Raw genomic sequence first — 19,230 nt, 5'->3', positions numbered from 1 at the left:
TGCGCATTGTTTTAAAATGAGGCCGCGTTCATTGTCAATACGTCCCAGAGATGGCAGCACCGTACGGCAGATGGAATTTTACCGCCAGCGGCCATACTTAAAATGGCGACGTTTTCCTTACTTGACCAGCGTGCAATCATTCGTTTTCTGAATTTTCGTGGTGTGAAACCAATTGAAATTCATCGACAGTTGAAGGAGACATGTGGTGATGGAGTTATTGATGTGTTGGTAGTGCGTTCGTGGGTGCGACAGAACATCGTGTGACAACAAACCGAAACAACCTCAGGCTCGCACAAGCCAGTCTGACGACATGATCGAGAAAGTGGAGAGAATTGTTTTGGGGGATCGCCGAATGACTGTTGAACAGATCGCCTCCAGAGTTGGCATTTCTGTGGGTTCTGTGCACACAATCCTGCATGACGACCTGAAAATGCGAAAAGTGTCATCCAGGTGGGTGCCACGAATGCTGACGGACGACCACATGGCTGCCTGTGTGGCAAGTTGCCAAGCAATGTTGACGCGCAACGACAGCATGAATGGGACTTTCTTTTCGTCGGTTGTGACAATGGATGAGATGTGGATGCCATTTTTCAATCCAGAAACAAAGCGCCAGTCAGCTCAATGGAAGCACACAGATTCACCGCCACCAAAACAATTTCGGGTAACCGCCAGTGCTGAAAAAATGATTGTGTCCATGTCCTGGGACAGCGAGGCCGTAATCCTTACCCATTGCGTTCCAAAGGGCACTACGGTAACAGGTGCATCCTACGAAAATGTTTTGAAGAACAAATTCCTTCCTGCACTGCAACAAAAACGTCTGGGAAGGGCTGCGCGTGTGCTGTTTCACCGAGACAACGCACCCGCACATCGATCTAACGCTACGCAACAGTTTCTTCGTGATAACAACTTTGAAGTGATTCCTCATGCTCCCTGCTCACCTAACCTGGCTCCTAGTGACTTTTGGCTTTTTCCAACAATGAAAGACACTCTCCGTGGCCGCACATTCACCAGCCGTGCTGCTATTGCCTCAGCGGTTTTCCAGTGGTCAAAACAGACTCCTAAAGAAGCCTTCGCTGCTGCCATGGAATCATGGCCTCAGTGTTGTGAAAAATGTGTACGTCTGCAGGGCGATTACGTCGAGAAGTAACGCCAGTTTCATCGATTTCGGGTGAGTAGTTAATTAGAAAAAAAATCGGAGGCCTTAGAACTTGAATGCACCTCGTATATTGAGTTAAAAAAAAAGTATTTCAGATTTCTTTAATGACAATGCCTCTTGGTCACAGGTTCAGTCAACAAAGCATCTGGCTCGTGTTCATGTATTAGACTTGTGATTCTCGTTTTTATGTGCAATTATAGTATTTCTGGTTTTTCAATTAGTTCATTGTAAATGGTGTTTAAAATATCTTGTCGTATTGAGGAAGAACCGAGCCAGATACATGTTTGTTGAGTCACACTAGCACACACAGAACAGCTACACTTGTGCTTTGTTGTTTCGTAGCTTTTATAGTTGCACGGGACTTAATTAATCAATTTCTTGTCATTTTTTATTTCTATTTTATGCAGTCAGATTGCGTGCTAATACTAGCCAGGGCCAACCGGTTACAAGACTTCGTAACTGGACACACAGCTACTAAAATTATTGCATCTTATTCTTTTAATTAAGCCCCCATGCAAGAAGAGGCGAGGAGGAGATGGAGAGACAAAAAGGGGGAGGAGTAGATAGAAAGAAAGAGGGGAGTGGAGGAAATGGGCAAAGGGAGGGGGAGGAGCAAATGTGCGGAGAGAGAGGGGAGATGGAAGTGGAACTGGAGGGCGGGAGTAGGAGATGGTCAGAGAAGGAAGGAGCAGGTGGACAGAGAGAAGGGCAGGAGAAGGTGGACAGAGAGTGGAGGGATAGAGGTGGTGCACAGTGAGATGGGTAAAAGGAGAATGACAGGGAGCGGGGCAAGAAGGAGATGGGCAGAGAGAGAGAGAGAGGAGGGGTGGGGGAGAGAGTAAGGGAGCAGAAGGACTGAAAGAAAATTACAAGAAATACATACCCAAGCAATGCCAGATTGTCAGCTAGAACATCTCAGCTCAGCTAGATACACGAATATTTTGTGGCAGCCTCCTCATGGACGTAGGGCAATTGTTCCCAACTTGGGGGTAATTACCCCCGGAGGCGCAAAATTAAATTTTTTGACGGGGAAAAATTAAACGATTTGATTATGTTTCAGTCACGAAACTAAATTATTTTCAAAATATTACTTTTATTACAGCTATGTAAGACTCAAATATCGATTATATAAGTTATCAATAATTACTTTTTTCAGTTTGTAGAGATTACAGGTTCCTCACTCCACATATGTTCTGCTTTGTTTCGTACTTCGCTGATGATAAAAGTGAGACATATATGTAAAAATACTAAATATCTAAAGAAGTGCCTGGAGTGGTCCAGAAATTGCTTCATTACTCGCACCGAAAGAGATAAATGAATTAATTGACAGCACGACACAGCAACAACTACATAAGGGCTACTACAGTGCTGTACACAGAATTATTATTATTATTATTATTATTATTATTATCATTACAATTGATCCGGGGTAACGACAAGCGACGGCACGAAGATGAAGAACGCAGGAGCGCAGAAGATTGTGAGACGACGTCCACGAATAGTTCTCTGACTAGGACCACACCAAGACAGGAGCGGCCTCTAGCCGAAGAGAATATAAGCGCCGCTTCTGCCAGCCTCGGTAGAAGACGCATACTAGTAGAGCCGTCATCCCAACCGTTATACTGAGACAAGTGCCTTATATTAATTGTTTGTATGGACACTGTCTATAGCGAAGGACATTGAGTATTTGCATGTCGCCCGTCGCTTGCGACAGCTCGTTGTAGACCCAAGTTAAGTATTGTCAATCTACTTTACTGTAATAAAAACCATTAATGTGATTTGCTTGAACTGTTGTATAGCTATCCGAGAAAGTAGCATCCTTTAGGCTTCCAGTAAGAGACGAGTTGGCAGGACCCCACACAATTAGTGATAGTGGTCAGACACGAAGCATTAACAGCCTGAAGTCTTCCAATTTCTGCCAGTTTAGAAGTAAGGAGCGCAGCAGTAACGTGATTTACGAACAGTAAGTATGGTGCACACATGTTAACTTGTTTGATTTTAAGTGGGGCTGCAGTGTGCAGGTCAAGCAGGTACCGCAATGGAGAGAAGTAATGCAGGCGAATTTTGTTTTGTAACAAGTCGCTATCCTCACTGGCTAGTTAGTTTGCTTATCTGAGAAAAAGTTGTGGGTAGCACTGGCGATGCACCACGACTTCCTTCGTCGTTCACTCTGACACAAACACACACACACACACACACACACAAACACACACACACACACACACACACACACACACACACACACGCGCGCGCGCGCGCGCGCAAGCTGAATATCATTCACCTTTCATCATTTAAAAAATAAACGTCTTCTAACAAAAGTCTTTCATTCTACAGTTTAGCCAGGTGCTATAGTTGGTGATACTGTAGGGGAGGGGGAGACAGCAGACAGCAGGCAGAACGGGGGAGGGAGGGGGTGCTAGCTAATGTCTGATTACACTTAAGGGTAATGCCCTAAAGCAGATTGGGAATCACCTACGTAGGACCTTACACTTACATGCCAAGGCATGTATTGAATTAACTCCCGCTACCGACGAAACGGGCAGTAGTTTTACTAGTACAGCAATGCGGACAGCGACATTAGAACTTCGTAACAGTAGAAACATTAGGTTTCCAGATCTCTGTATGTCTTTACAGTGTAGTGCAAAAAATACCTATTCAGTGCCTTGGGTATGCCGGGTTTTGAACCTAGAAAACAGCATTTGCGGGAGGTATTAACTCTTCCACTTTCATCTCTAGAAATTTGCTGTGGAAAGTCATCGTTTGCTAGTGGAAGCGTATGAACACGCTGTCTCAGGAAAAAAAGTGTAGAGATCGGTTTCGACGATTCAGAAACAACGATTTCGAGTCGAATGACAAAATGCATCACGGTCGTCACGGTCGGTGCGGTGTACCATGCTCTTCTGCAGCCTGGTTAAACGATGAATGTTGAACGCCACGACCCACAATTTCTCAGTCTGAGTCACGCAGTGAAGAACAAACGCCCGCAATAAGCTCAGAATCTTGACAAAGTCATTCTGCTACATCACAATTCCAAACCCGAGTTCTCAAACTGAGTGAACGAAACCGTGAAGGGGCTTGGATGGGATGTCGTATCGCACCGGCCATATTCATCAGACATCGCTCTATCGATTACGATTTTTTTCGGTCCATGCGGCGTGGCGTTTCTGAACAACACATAACATCTAACGATCTCGACAACGCGTTCTATGAGTGGATCACCTCTAGCCAGATTCATTTTTATCGCGGACTCCATTAGTTACCCGAAAAGTGGGAAAAGGCTGTAGCTGCACAAGTGCACTACTTTTAGTACATTATCCTTATCTTAAACGATTCTCTTACAGTAAACATGTAGTTTCTCTCCAACAAACAGCGAGAGTTAATTCAAGTACCCAATAGTCCGTCGCGTGGGGTATGCGCGCGATCTAAGGCCGTCTTGTCTCGGTCCGTGCGGCCGCCCCCGGCGGAGGTTCGAGTCCTCCCTCGGGCATGGGCGTGTTTGTAGTCCATAGCGTAAGTTAGTTTAAGTTAGAATAAATAGGCTTAGGGACTGATGCCCTCAGCAGTTTGGTCCCATAAGACCTTACCACAAATTTCCAAATTTTTACCCAATAGTGCAGTTTGGATTTGCACTTTCCATTACAAATCCTGAGACGGCAATAATAACCGCAAATTTGAACGAAACAAGCCCTGAGATGAATTAACATGATTAGCCTGCGCACAATAATGAGCGCGCTAGTTTTCTAGACTGGAGGCAGTCTTCAATCGGTTCAAATGGCTCTGAGCACTATGGGACTTAACATCTGAGGTCATCAGTCCCCCATAACTTAGAACTACTTAAACCTAACTAACCTAAGGACATCACACACATCCATGCCCGAGGCAGGAATCGAACCTGCGACCGTAGTGGTCGCGCGGTTCCAGACTGAAGCGCCTAGAACCGCTCGGCCACACCGGCCGGCCTGGGGGCAGTCTATAGCAAGATCGAATTCTCGGGCGGATTAACAACTGTGAGCTGGTACAGGGACCAGTCTGAGTTTCATTTTTTTGTGGTTTCCCACGCTCGTGTAAGCAAAAGCTTGGCTGCTCGTCGAATTCCGCCGCAGAGAATACGATACACACGCACTCATTTAACCCTCTGATTCTCAACAGTATTTAAAAAAAAAAAAACACTCTAATATTTTTCACAAATATTAACTTTCTCTGTTATTGTTAGCAACGAATACAACAAGAAATTGTCAAAAGGTAAAGAACTAGTCAACAGCCATTTTGCATCTGGGATGTGATACATCAACTAGTATCTATTTTGGTGTGTAGAATCCGAATATACCTCTCAAAATGTTCTAGCAGGTACCATTTTTGAGTTCTTAAAGGTTTTTCATTTTTACTATTCAGTATTTAGCTTTTTACTGTTCTTCTGTACTACTGCATAATGGCAATGCATTTCCATCGGTAGCTTTGGCTTACGCAGAGGACATGAAAAACTTATGAAACCATGGCGTTGCTGCTAGAGGCAATCAAATATAAGGATCATGAATGGCAGCTTTGCTGTTATTTAAAAGTTGTTGCACTCCTTAAAGGTTTACAGGCTGGATTCAAGAAAATACTGCTGCTTTTTGTGCCTTTGGAACAGCCGTGACACTAACAACCACTATTCAGTCAAGGAATGGCCTATAAGGAAGTAATATGTTCCTGGAAACGTAAATGTGAACAATACGCCATTGGTTGAGACCGATAAAATCATTTTGCCTCCCCTTCATATCAACTTGGGCCTTGTCGAGAACACTGTAAAAGCTCTGGATAAAGATGGTGAGGCCGTCAGCCACTTAACAGAAAAGTTTCCCAAAGTAAGTGAGTCAAAGCTGACAGAGGGTATATTTGTTGGGCCACAAACAAGAAAATTGCTGAAAGATCCAACATTTGATACCTAACTCACAGCTATCCAGTTAGCTGCTTGGTCTTCTTTTAAAGCAATTGTGAAGGACTTTTTGGGTAACGGAAAAGACAAAAACTATGTTACCTTTGTGAATGATCTGTGTCATATCTATAAGAACATGGAGCGTAGAATGTCGATTACAATTCACATTTTACATTCTCACTTTGATTTCTTTCAGGAAAATTTGGGAGCCATAAGCGATGAGCGCGGTGAACGCTTTCACCAAGACATTCTTACCATGGAACAACGTTACCAAGGCCGTTGGCACCCTTCGATGATGGGTGACTACTGGTGGGGTCTTGTTAGGGAGAGTGATGAAACGGCAAACAAAAGAAGAGCTCAGTCATCCTATTTTTGAAAAACCAAAGACGATTATAGGTGAAAGTATCTCCTGAACTAGTTTGGACATTTTATTGGCGTCGTGCCCACATGTACATACAAAATAGTATTGATTTCAAAATTTACTGAATGTGTATTTTTGTTTGACTTAATTGTGTCAATTTTCACTGTTACCAATTTTTATTCTGCTGTGTATCTAGTAAATGTGAGGTCATAGAGAAAGACTGATTTTACCAGTGTATTGAGCACTCCAAAATTAGGTAAATCCACCCATTTACAAACCAGATGCTAAAAAAGTTTAAATTTGTTATCTGGTGTAACTGTTTTATAGAGGTGGTCTCTCTTTGAAACCCCTGGTCGTACAGTTATCAATCTCCAACCATTTTCTGTGGAAACGAGCTCAGAAACACAGCTACGGGAGGTTCACACAGCTTACACCAACAATTGGTCCGAGCTGCTTGAAAAATCACTGGCTGTGCTGTGTGCAGTCTGTGGCTAGTTTGCATTGTTGTTTGCCATTGTAGTGTTAGGCAGCTGGCTGTGAACAGCGCGTAGCGTTGCGCAGTTGGAGGTGAGCCGCCAGCAGTGGTGGATGTGGGGAGAGAGATGGCGGAGTTTTGTAATTTGTCATGAACTGCTACATATATTATGACTATTAAGGTAAATACATTGTTTGTTCTCTATTAATATCTTTCATTTGCTAACTATCCCTATCAGTAGTTAGTACCTTCCATAGTTTGAATCTTTTATTTAGCTGGCAGTAGTGGCGTTAGCTGTATTGCAGTAGTTCGAGTAACCAAGATTTTTGTGAGGTAAGCGATTTGTGAAACGCATAGGTTAATGTTAGTCAGGGCCATTCTTTTGTAGGGATTTTTGAAAGTCAGATTGCGTTGCGCTAAAAATATTGTATGTCAGTTAAGCACAGTCTTGTATAATTGTTCAAAGGGGACGTTTCATGCTCTCTACCATGCAAATCAAATTATTTCTGAGTTTATTGCGGCAGTCTCGTTTTCGCTGTAGTTACCAACATCTTCAGGAACTACACTTTCAATGTGTAGTTCAAGACCTGCTCACCAGCAGTGAAAGTCCTGATGTGCAGGGTGGAGCAAATAAAAGTGGCCCGAAGAACAGAGCACCAGGGTACAAAGAAACACAGCAGAGCAAAGGAAATGCAGTGCTAACCTGACTATAGCAGATGTTGAAAGTGAACACCATTCATCTCTTAGCAGTTTTGGGTACTGGTCAGCAACTTGCTGAAGGCGGGTCTAAGCTGGACAGCTGGAATTGCTGCTATCTCATCCGAAATGTTAAGCTGCAGTTCTCGAAGACTATGAGGCTTGTTGCCATACATCTTGTACTTGAGGGCTCCCCACACAAAGTAATCGCACACTGACAGATAAGGTGATCTGGGTCGCCATACTGACCTCTGCTAACAATTCTGTCAGGCGTGAAGACCGTCTAAATGTGCTCCAAGGTTCGGCCGGCTGTATAGGCAGTTGCCCCATCCTGTTGTACGTACCCACAGGTCTTTTCCTCCTACGTTAATGCTGCCACAAATGGTATCCACTCGTCCGGGCCAGCCTCCTCAGGGTCATTTTCTGCCTCAGATCTCGCTGAATACAAATCACTTGCAATTTCTTCTTCTCAAAGATGAAAGTTTAGGTCAGGGCTTAACAACTGGCCTGTTTTGAATGCGAGTACTCGCCTCTGCTCAGGCACGTGCTCGCGAGCAGGTGCAAGGTCGCGGAGTAGGGGGGGAGGGGACGGAGGGGAAATGCGCGCGCACGTTTGGATGTGATCTCGCGTTCTTAGCAGATTTAACTAGCCATCTGAATGCTTTTAACATTTTACTACAAGGTAAAGATACGCTAATTACTCATTTCATAGATCGAATACGAGCTTTTAAAATGAAATTGACACTTTGGGTGAGTCAGCAGGAAACAGGAAACCTAGCTCATTTTCCTAAATTATCATCCGTGCAAGATGTTCACAAAGACTGTGAACGTTATTCGCATAGTTTAGTCGATCAGCGCTTTCAAGATCTGACAGCACTAGACAGTGATTTTGATCTGTTCTCTCCATATTCAGCGAATATTTAAGAGATTCGTCCTGAGCTGCAGCAAGAAATTATTGACCTGCAGTGTGACAGAGAATACAGAGACAAATTTCAGAACAAGAAAAACATTTTGGAATTCTACAGTACTTCCCTCAGGATAGATTTCCTCGTTTGCACAAACTGGCGGCTACAATAATATCAGTGTTCGGTTCCACGTATGTTTGTGAACAACTGTTCTCTGTAATGAAATGTAACAAGACGTGCCTGAGAAACGCATTGTCTGATCGAAATTTAAACTGCACGCTGCGCCTAAAATGCACAAGAACAATTACTCCGAACATTGACGCAATTGTAAAGGGCAAAAAGTACAAGATAACCGAGAATCCCACACTTCAGTGACACTTTTTATTGTGTAACAGTTCACAAATTAATGCGAATTTAGAGGCATACACTAAGCTAATAAAATTATGTGGCACGTGTACATTCTCCTTTATTTGTTTCATTTGTCGCAGTAATAATTCGTGAGTGATATCCCTGCAGGTGGCCGCGGATTTACATTGACTGGCGGCAGCTGTTGTGTTCCCCACGTGACTTTCCCCACTCTCTGCTCTGGTCCGGTAGTGGGGGTAGCGTGCTCGCGCTGCTCCGTGCTCGCGCCTTGCTGCTCACATGTTGTGAAGCCCTGGTTTATATCATGTGTGACGTACTGGAACTTCCATGAACATATAATACCTAAAACAAATTGTAGTTTTGAATAACAAGCAAAAAACTGAATAAATTTACATGCAATTACAAAATTAATTATGAATGTTCATACAGCCCCAGTGGTTTCCTGTATAAACCACTCATATAAGCTGTAATACACATTCGAATTTAGGTTACAATATCTTTAGATGTACTGGATGTTTATAATTAAACTTTCCCTATTTAACACGTTTTAACACGGTAGCTAATTACTGTACGAGTTCCAAGCTTGGTAGCATTAATGTCCAGAAAATGGGGTGCATGATTTCCGTGCGTCACAGGCCACCGTCCAGTTCCACTTATAGCCACCAGGTGCCGTGATCAGTCATTGCGATTCATAGTCTCACACACCTGAACAGTCGCAGTGGACCTACTGACATGTCTTGTAATGGACATGGACATGGACAAAAAGAGCAGGGCACTATTGGTGAAGCTCTGTTGTCAAAACAACAGTAATGCTGCAGCTGCACTTCGAGAATATCGCCGGCCGAAAGGATTACGGAAGGGTCCTCTTCCTCCACTTGCTGTGCGGAGCATGATGATGAAGTCCCAATCAACTGGAGAACTGGCGTCTCTCCGGGAAGAGGCCGACGACCGGTTGCACCAGAGGCGGCTGATGAAATCGCTGTTGCTATGGCAGACAACGCTGTGCGCAATCCCCCGCGTGCTGTGTCACGACAGTTGAACATCCCGTCGTCCACTGTACGGAAGGCGCTTCAAAACATTCTCCAATGGTATACGTACAAGATCCATGTCGTAGTACAGCAGTTTGCACTACAGGATGCAGAACAACATGTTGACTTCGCTCTCGAATTTCTCGGAATGATTGAAGTTGACGAGGGCTGGCCCTAGACCATCCTATGGACAGACGAATCTCATTTTCCTCTGATGGGAGAGGCGAACACACACAACTGCCGAGCGTGGGGATCTTCACCTCCAGTCACTGTGCGCGAAGTTCCTCTGTATGGTGAACGTGGCTTCACGGCTACGTTCATCATTGGCCCATTCTTTTTTGAACAGGTTGGTGTTCAAGGACCAAAGACGTGCAGTGTGACTGGCCAGCGTTACTGCGATATGCTTCGCCAACATGTCATACCCGCCCTACCGGACAGAGACGTACAGGACTCAACAGTTTTCATGCAAGATGGGGACCCACCGCACATCGCTCGTGTAGTTCACCTGCTTCCCGAGACACATTCGGAAATGATTGAATTATCTGCCGATCGTTTCCAAATGCTTAGCCGGCACGATCACCTGATCTCACTCGCTGTGATTTCAGGTTGTGAGCCTACCTGAAGGATAGTGTTTATCAGAGCAACATTCACACACGTGCTGATCTGAAGCGCAGCACATCAAGACAGGTAGCCAGCATACCTACCGACATGATTCGTTCTGCTGTGCAGAATGCAATCCTGCGCTTTCAGACCCTTCTGGACACTGATGGGCCCCATATTGAGCCCCTTCTGTAGCAGTAATGGTATCTGTTTGTAATGGTATGCTGTACCGTAGCAGCACATTAAAAGTATTTCTACTGAACTGATTCTGCAATCTTTCTCTTCCCCATGTCCTTGACATTAATGCTGCCAACTTCGGTACTCGCACGTAATTAGTTTCCGTGTCATAACATGTTAAATAGGGAAAGTTCAATTATAACCACACGGTATTTATTTTGACAGTCAGTGATCTCCTCCATATGTTCACTATGCAAAAACCCACATAAAATAAATTATGTAACAAAAATATGCAGGCACGTACCAAACATTCCGCGCCGGCTGTAAGCGACGGTTGCATTGCATTGCATTCGTAGAAGTACGTCAGTGTACCGCTTGGAGTCTGTCTTGCAATTGCACTGGTGGTTTCGCGCGGAAGACACTATAGCCCGACTAACAAACGATGGAGGTTCGCGCAGCTCGAGACACATACGGAGATTGCATTGTTGCCGGTTCCAAGCGACGGTTGCAGGGTTGCAGTAAGCGCGTACATGTGCTGCCCTTGAAGAAAGCAAGTGTACCTACAAAATCTCTTGTCCAGAATTTATCGCTTATCACCACCATCAGCCGTGACAATTCGCAACAAATGGAATAAAAATGATTACGGTATATTGATAATTTTTACTTATGGACCGTCTGACAGCAACTGAATAAAACACAATTTTAGTGCCATACGCTTTTCACCTTTATTTTCTACAAGGCATCATCAGTGGCCTGGAATATGTAGACATGTTAGCTATTTCAGACGGTCCATAAGTAAAAATTATCAATATATCGTAATATTACAAGCAACTGAGGAAGACAGGACTACAAAAGTTGAAGATGGAATAAAAATTCGCTGAATAACTCGCTACGATCACGTTTAATGCTCGCATGGGCTACGACGTTCAAAGCAGAGCGCTCAGAATACTACGGAACGCTGATTGGATGTTGGAGAACGCGGAACGTAGATACGTAGAATAAGCCTAAACTCGACCGCCTTCATTCCTGACTCCAACTATAGAATTTTTTTAAAAAAGTTAATACAACTGTGTATTGAAGCAGAAAGCACTGGGTCTCATAAGGTTGAAATACGATACACGGAGGAAAAAAATTACACCATTCACAACAGCGAGTTCACGCCACAAGATACACACGTACACAAACTTTTTTTAAATCAAATTTTCCCTGAGACATTTATATCTCGTCTTTAACTACGATAATGTTGGTAGCTAAAGAAATGAATTAAACTTCGTGCCGCGACCGTGACTCGAACTCAGGTATTCTTGCTTATTAGGCAGAAATGCTGACCATTACATTGCATGTAACGTCAGCATTTCTGTACAGTAGGCAAGAAGACACGGGTTCGAGTCCCGGTCGCGGCACAAATTTTAATTCGTTTCTTCGGGTTCCAACATTATCGTACAAACGTTTTTATTTGTCAACATTGTCTCTCGGTTGGAGGGATTCTGGAAGTTCAGCAAGGAGAATGAGAGTCAAACGTGAGACTCTTTTCTCTGGACAAAACGAGTGCCAGATCCAGTTGACGACAAGAATGACTGTCGGCTCAAATGGCTCTATGCGCTATGGGATTTAACACCTGAGGTCACCAGTCCCCTAGACTTAGAATTATTTAAACCTAACCAACCTAAGGACATCACACACATCCATGTCCGAGGCAGTCTTAGAACCTGCGACCGTAGCAACAGCGCGGTTCCGGACTGAAGTGCCTAGAACCGCTCGGCCACATGACTTTCGGAAGCTGAATCATTTCTCGTCTCTCGCAGTCGGTATTTCTTGTGGAACATACAAGAATGATCACGGCTCTGTATCTCTTGAGAACATGCGTTAAATCCATTGTTCCGGAGTGGCGCGATGTGAAAGTGTAGTCCATTACAGGATAACCCACCATATATTAAAATTAAGTAAATTTATTTCCTTGAATTTTGACACGGGGATTGGGGTACAGAACTTGGACAATTTAGTCTTCAGAAAACTGCTACCTACACTGCGAGTTTTGAGAAAGTGACTTCATGTCCTCCCAGTTTTCAATAAGGTCAATTTTTGATGGTGTAACAGGAGATGACGGCTACATCTGCACATCCAGTTTCACTATGTTTCCAACGGATGTTGACGACTTACATTTCACGTTTTTCAGTGCCAACCGCTTCCGTTACTTCCAGATGTCAAACTCTGGAAGTTCTTCATGAGAATCATCAGATATGTCATTCTTGGTCTTAGATACTTTAAATTTATTTAAGTAACTAATTACCAATGATTTAGAGACGGCATCTTTAAAGTGCAGAAACATGAATCTTGGTTCAAGAGTTGTTGAAATTGCCAGAATGGTGAAATGGTCGACTGCATGCCAAACACAGCTGACTAATGAGATTATTTTGCTTGCTGTAACTTAAGTATCCACTGAAATTTCTTTACTAATAATTTGAATGGTCGTATCAATTCCGCAATTTCTTTGCCACACTCTAACTCGCGGCTAGAAACCACTGGGGGAGCCTCAAACACAGTTAAAAGTATCGCTCCCGCAACGGACGCTTACTCCACGAATCGTTCTAACATACAGAAGCACGAATTCCATCGTTTTGCGAACAGCGAGTATAACGTTTTGAATTTAGTCTTAAGACGCACAGGCTTTAATGACATTTATCCGCAAATTGGAATTGTTTGCATCAATGGAGAAAGATGATAATTTGTGCCGGACCGCGATTCGAACTTGGGTTACCTGTTCACTAGGCAGGTATTTTGACCTCTTTGTTTGTTTGTTTTTTCGTAAAGTTACGATGCTTACAGACAAATACATGTATCTGTGACACTTGTATTACTGTGTTAAATTTTGAACATAAGGTTATACTTCTTACTGTATGGATCGACAATAGTGTTGCAAAGATGTTGTGAAAGCAAAGAGATCTTCACCGCAAATTTAGACATACCGGAAGCTTCACATAAAAACAAAAATTCTAGCTAAAATTAGTGTAGGGAGAGCTACTAATGAAGCGTTCAATGAATTTGAAATTAAATTTCCGTCTACCGACATGACAGATGATACTAAGAAGTTTTAGTCTCACGTTAAATCAATAAATGGATGAAATTCATCTGTCCCGACACTCTGTGACCCTAATGACGTTGAAACAGAGGCTGACGACACAGAAAAGGCAGAAATAGTAAACGCCTTTCCCCAAAACTGTTTCACAGAGGAAGGTCACATTGTGTTGCCGCCTTATAAATGGAAGCACGAACGACAAAGTATCTGATACCGACATAAGTGACCATGGGATAGAAAAGAAACTGTAATCACTCAACAGAAGGAAGGCCACTGGATTTGACGGGATACCAGTACGATTCTACACAGAGTATGCGAAAGAACTTACCCCTTTTCTAGCAGTAGTGTACTGTAGGTCCTTGGAGGAGCGAAATGTTCCTGATGATTGGTAAAAAGCACAGGTCTTACCGTTTTCATCGGTCAGGTGCAAACAATTATAGGCGTATATGTCTTACGTTGGTTACTTGTAGAATTATAGAACACGTTTTATGCTCACGTATTATGGCACTGGAGACTGCAAATTACCCCTGTAAGGAGGAACTCGGGTTGATGCCGTGTTCCTTGATTTCCGGAAGGCATTCGATAGGGTTCCGCACTGCTGCTAATGAACAAAATACGAGGGTACAGAATATCAAACCAACTGTGTGATTGGACTGAAAGGCTTCTAGGAAACAGAACACAGCATGTCATTCTGATCATTGAGATGTCTCCAGAGGTAAAAGTAAAGGACCATTACTTTTTAAAATATATATAAAAGACGTAGTAGACAAAGCTGGAAGTTCCATGAAGCTTTTCGCGGATGATGTCGTTGTACACAGAAGAGTTGTGATGCTGGAAAATTGTAGGAAACTGTAAATTTGTGGTAAGGTATTATGGGACCAAACTGCTGAGGTCATCGGTCCCTAACCTCACACACTAATTAATCTAACTTAAACTAACTTACGCTCAGGAGGACTCGAATCTCCGACGGGGGTAGCCACGCGGACCATGACAAGACGCCCCAGACCGCGCTGCTGGAAAATTGTAGCGAAATGCAGTAACACCTGCATGGGATCGGCGCTGGGTGCTGCGAGTGGCAGTTGAACCTCAACATAAATTGCGAACATAGACAGAAAGACTCTTTATTGCATGATTACACAAGCGCAGTACACTCATTGGAAACTGTTACTTCGATAAAATATCTAGCAGTAAGCGTATGGAGCTATTTGAAAGAGAACGACTGCATGAAATAAAACACGAGTATGGCAGATGCCAGACTGAGTGAGATTCATTGGAAGAATTCTCAGGAAATGTAGTCCATAAACAAAGGAAGTAGCTTACAAAACGCTTGTTAGACCAATACTCGAATATTCTTCATCAGTACGAGATCTCTACCAGACAGAACCCATAGGGGAAAAAGAGAAGGTCGAAAGAAGAGCAGCACATTTCTTCACATCATCACAGGGGTGATCAACCAACTCAGTTGGTAGACGTTGTATGAAAGGCGTTCTGCATAACGGTATGGTTTGTTATTAAAGTTCCAAGAGCGTACGTGCCTAGAACAGACAACAAAAATGGTGCTTCCACATATGTAGGGCTATACATCGTGAAAAGAGCACGAAGATACAAAATGTGTGTGAAATCTTATGGGACTTAACTGCTAAGGTCATCAGTCCCTAAGTCCACACACCACCTAACCTAAATTATCCTAAGGACAAACACACACACCCATGCCCGAGGGAGGACTCGAACCTCCGCCGTGACCAGCCGCACAGTCCATGACTGCAGCGCCTTAGACCGCTCAGCTAATCCCACGCGGCAGCACGAAGATAGAGAGGTTGGATCGAACACAAAGGCTTACCGGCAATAGGAAAAGGGAGAAGTGACTCTAGTACCCTCTGCCACACACTGCTAGGTGGCTTGCAGAGTAAAGACGTAGATGGAGATGCAGAGTGTTTTCTTTTTTTTCCTTTGTAGTTATTTCACACCCCAAAATGGGGTGGGCTGGCAGCAGCACAGTACGCCGCTCCAGTCAAGAGAGTTACAAAGGAAACATAGTCAAATGAGAAAAGAACACATATCATAGAATGGTATAAATTGATGAATAAACAAGAACAAAAATAAGTGAGCATAAATGGTAGATTTAAACACAACATAGACGAGAGCCACACGCACACATGCAGAGAATGAACACTGTGAGTCGACACGAAAACAAAGAAACACCACAGTGGAAACACAGATGAGTGACACTGGCGCTGGTGGAACATCCACAGCACTGGCGAAACACTGACACCACAACGAAAACGTTAAAAATCACTGCACCGAAGGAGACCTACCACCAGGTGAAGGGAGGAGGGAGGGAATAAAAGGGAGGGGGGAGAGACAGTAGGGGGAAACCAGGAGGGGGGCAGTGGATGGGAGAAGGAAAGGAGCCAGAAGCTGGGGGGTTGAAAAGGAGAAAGAAGGTGGTTGGCAGGGGAAAAGGAGAAAGAAGGGGAGAGGGAGCCCTGAGGAGGGGGGGAGGAAGGAGGGACTAGATCTGTTAGGAGGGGTAGATGGATGGCACATCAGCCGGGGGGGGGGGGGAGGGGGAGTTGGTGGAAGCCACCTTGGACGAGGGTATGGAGTGTGTGGAGGTGAGACCAGGCGGGACACTGTGGAACAGGTGCGGCAATAGGCTAGGGTGGGAGAGGATGGAGGAAACCAAAGGATGGGGGGTTGGGGGGGGGAACCCAATTTGCGAGAGGGGTGGAGGATCCGTATTTGTCCAAGGAACAGGAGGAGATGGGGGAAGGGAATCAGATCCTAAAGGATCTGCGTGGGGGATGGGAGATGGATGCAATAAGCGAGGCAGAGTGGTTTATGACATCATTTTAAAGTTTTAAATTCGGCCAATAATTATGACAAGATGCTAAAATCAAATTTTGTTCCCCTGGACGCTGTGGGATAGGCAACGTGCAACTGGTATTGGGTTCTGGGATAGCAGCTTTGTAACATAGATTGAACGTCAGTATGGCATTCTAGCCAGATGGTATTAACAGTGGAGACAAAATAGATGCAAAGAAATTTGGCGTCTTGCGTGACAGGCTCGTTCAGCTGGCGTGGCAGTATTACGAAGACATTCAGTGGAGTGCAGTGGCAGACGACAGTGAGTCGTGCGTGGCTCGTGTTCCCGCCATCTTGTATTTCACACCCTGTTTTTAACGTACTTCCACCTCACTACGTTAATTTAAATCACTACTGTCACTGAGCTGCTACCTTGCCTGACCGTGAACGGCGCTAGCAGCGCTTATCGATGTATCCCCTCTCGTAGTATCTTTGCTCCTCTGCTATTACTTCCCGGTCGTTGTCTGTCGTGAGTTCGCGTCGCGAGTTCGGGTCTGCCAGTCAGTTGGAACGCGTCTGGAGTGCAGTCTGGACCCGCCAGTCGGGGAGTTGCAATGCGGCACTAGTGCAGTCGGGTTGGAGCAGCAGTGAGGTCTGCGTCGACATGGCTCCCCCGGCCATTGCCGCCACGCATCACTTGAGCCGGGCCACGGTCTTGGTGGACCGTCGGTCGGTCGCCTTACCGGTCGACGCGTTTTGGCTCGCCGATCGTTCATGAGTCGGTTGCGTGTGTGTGCATCGACTCCCAATTTGTCTTCGTGTGAGCTTAGTTATTGTTTGGTATCGTTCAGGTCTTTGTGCAAGTGCTTGTCAGGTTGTGTGTGTAGATGGCGTTATTTCCACCGACGACTATTTTAGATGTTGTCGGCATTCTGCGGGGAGTCGGTCGGTTGCTGTGGACCAGGGATGATATCTCCGCGCGGTGCAGTCGGCTTGGTCCGCTGGCGGTCCCTGCACAGTGTCGGAACCCGTGTGGAGCTGTCCGATCGCTACGAGCTTCGTGGTTCACCGACCCAGGACGTCAAAGTTGAGTAGTGGTTTCAACTACCCAAGCCACATGCATTCATGTTGTGTGGTTCGTTTCGGTGGTTCGCTGTTGGGGAGGTTTTCCTGTGAGCAACACCGAGTGTTTCTATTGCCGAAATTTAGCCGCCATGCAGTGTAATTAACTATATTGGTTGACTACAATTCGAGCGCACCAGTGGAATTTTCCGCCTTGTGGCTGTTACGGTTCCGATTACCTGCCCTGGCCACTAACGTAATTTCAGGCAGCGTCCTTTCCTCACCTGTTGTGCTGTCCAACATGGTGTGTATGACAGCTAATACATATTTTATTGTGGTTAATCACGTTCGTAACCTTTGGTGTTTGAGTTCTCATGTACCGATTGGTGGCAAGCAAGTCGTTGTGTCGGTCGCTCCATGGCTGGTTGGGTTCCGACGGATCGAGTATACTTGGGCTCACCACCTGTCTCGCCTAAGTGAAAGAGGGCAGATCGACCTCCCTGGAGGCTTCTGAGTGCCCTTTTCTTTATTGTCCTTCTCACCGGTGTTTAATTATCTGTTTATAATCTATCATACCCCCCCCATGAACCATGGACCTTGCCGTTGGTGGGGAGGCTTGCGTACCTCAGCGATACAGATAGCCGTACCGTAGGTGCAACCGCAACGGAGGGGTATCTGTTGAGAGGCCAGACAAACGTGTGGTTCCTGAAGAGGGGCAGCAGCCTTTTCAGTAGTTGCAAGGGCAACAGTCTGAATGATTGACTGATCTGGCCTTGTAACAATAACCAAAACGGCCTTGCTGTGCTGGTACTGCGAACGGCTGAAAGCAAGGGGAAACTACAGCCGTAATTTTTCCCGAGGGCATGCAGCTTTACTGTATGATTACATGATGATGGCGTCCTCTTGGGTAAAATATTCCGGAGGTAAAATAGTCCCCCATTCGGATCTCCGGGCGGGGACTACTCAAGAGGATGTCGTTATCAGGAGAAAGAAAACTGGCGTTCTACGGATCGGAGCGTGGAATGTCAGATCCCTTAATCGGGCAGGTAGGTTAGAAAATTTAAAAAGGGAAATGGATAGGTTGAAGTTAGATATAGTGGGAATTAGTGAAGTTCGGTGGCAGGAGGAACAAGACTTCTGGTCAGGTGACTACAGGGTTATAAACACAAAATCAAATAGGGGTAATGCAGGAGTAGGTTTAATAATGAATAGGAAAATAGGAATGCGGGTAAGCTACTACAAACAGCATAGTGAACGCATTATTGTGGCCAAGATAGATACGAAGCCTACACCTACTACAGTAGTACAAGTTTATATGCCAACTAGCTCTGCAGATGACGTAGAAATTGAAGAAATGTATGATGAAATAAAAGAAATTATTCAGATTGTGAAGGGAGACGAAAATTTAATAGTCATGGGTGACTGGAATTCGAGTGTAGGAAAAGGGAGAGAAGGAAACATAGTAGGTGAATATGGATTGGGGGACAGAAATGAAAGAGGAAGCCGCCTGGTAGAATTTTGCACAGAGCACAACATAATCATAACTAACACTTGGTTTAAGAATCATGAAAGAAGGTTGTATACATGGAAGAACCCTGGAGGTATTAA

Source organism: Schistocerca serialis, chromosome 10 (assembly GCF_023864345.2).
Source record: "Schistocerca serialis cubense isolate TAMUIC-IGC-003099 chromosome 10, iqSchSeri2.2, whole genome shotgun sequence".
NCBI classification, from domain to species: Eukaryota; Metazoa; Arthropoda; class Insecta; order Orthoptera; family Acrididae; genus Schistocerca; species Schistocerca serialis.
This window is presented reverse-complemented; position numbering follows the sequence as displayed.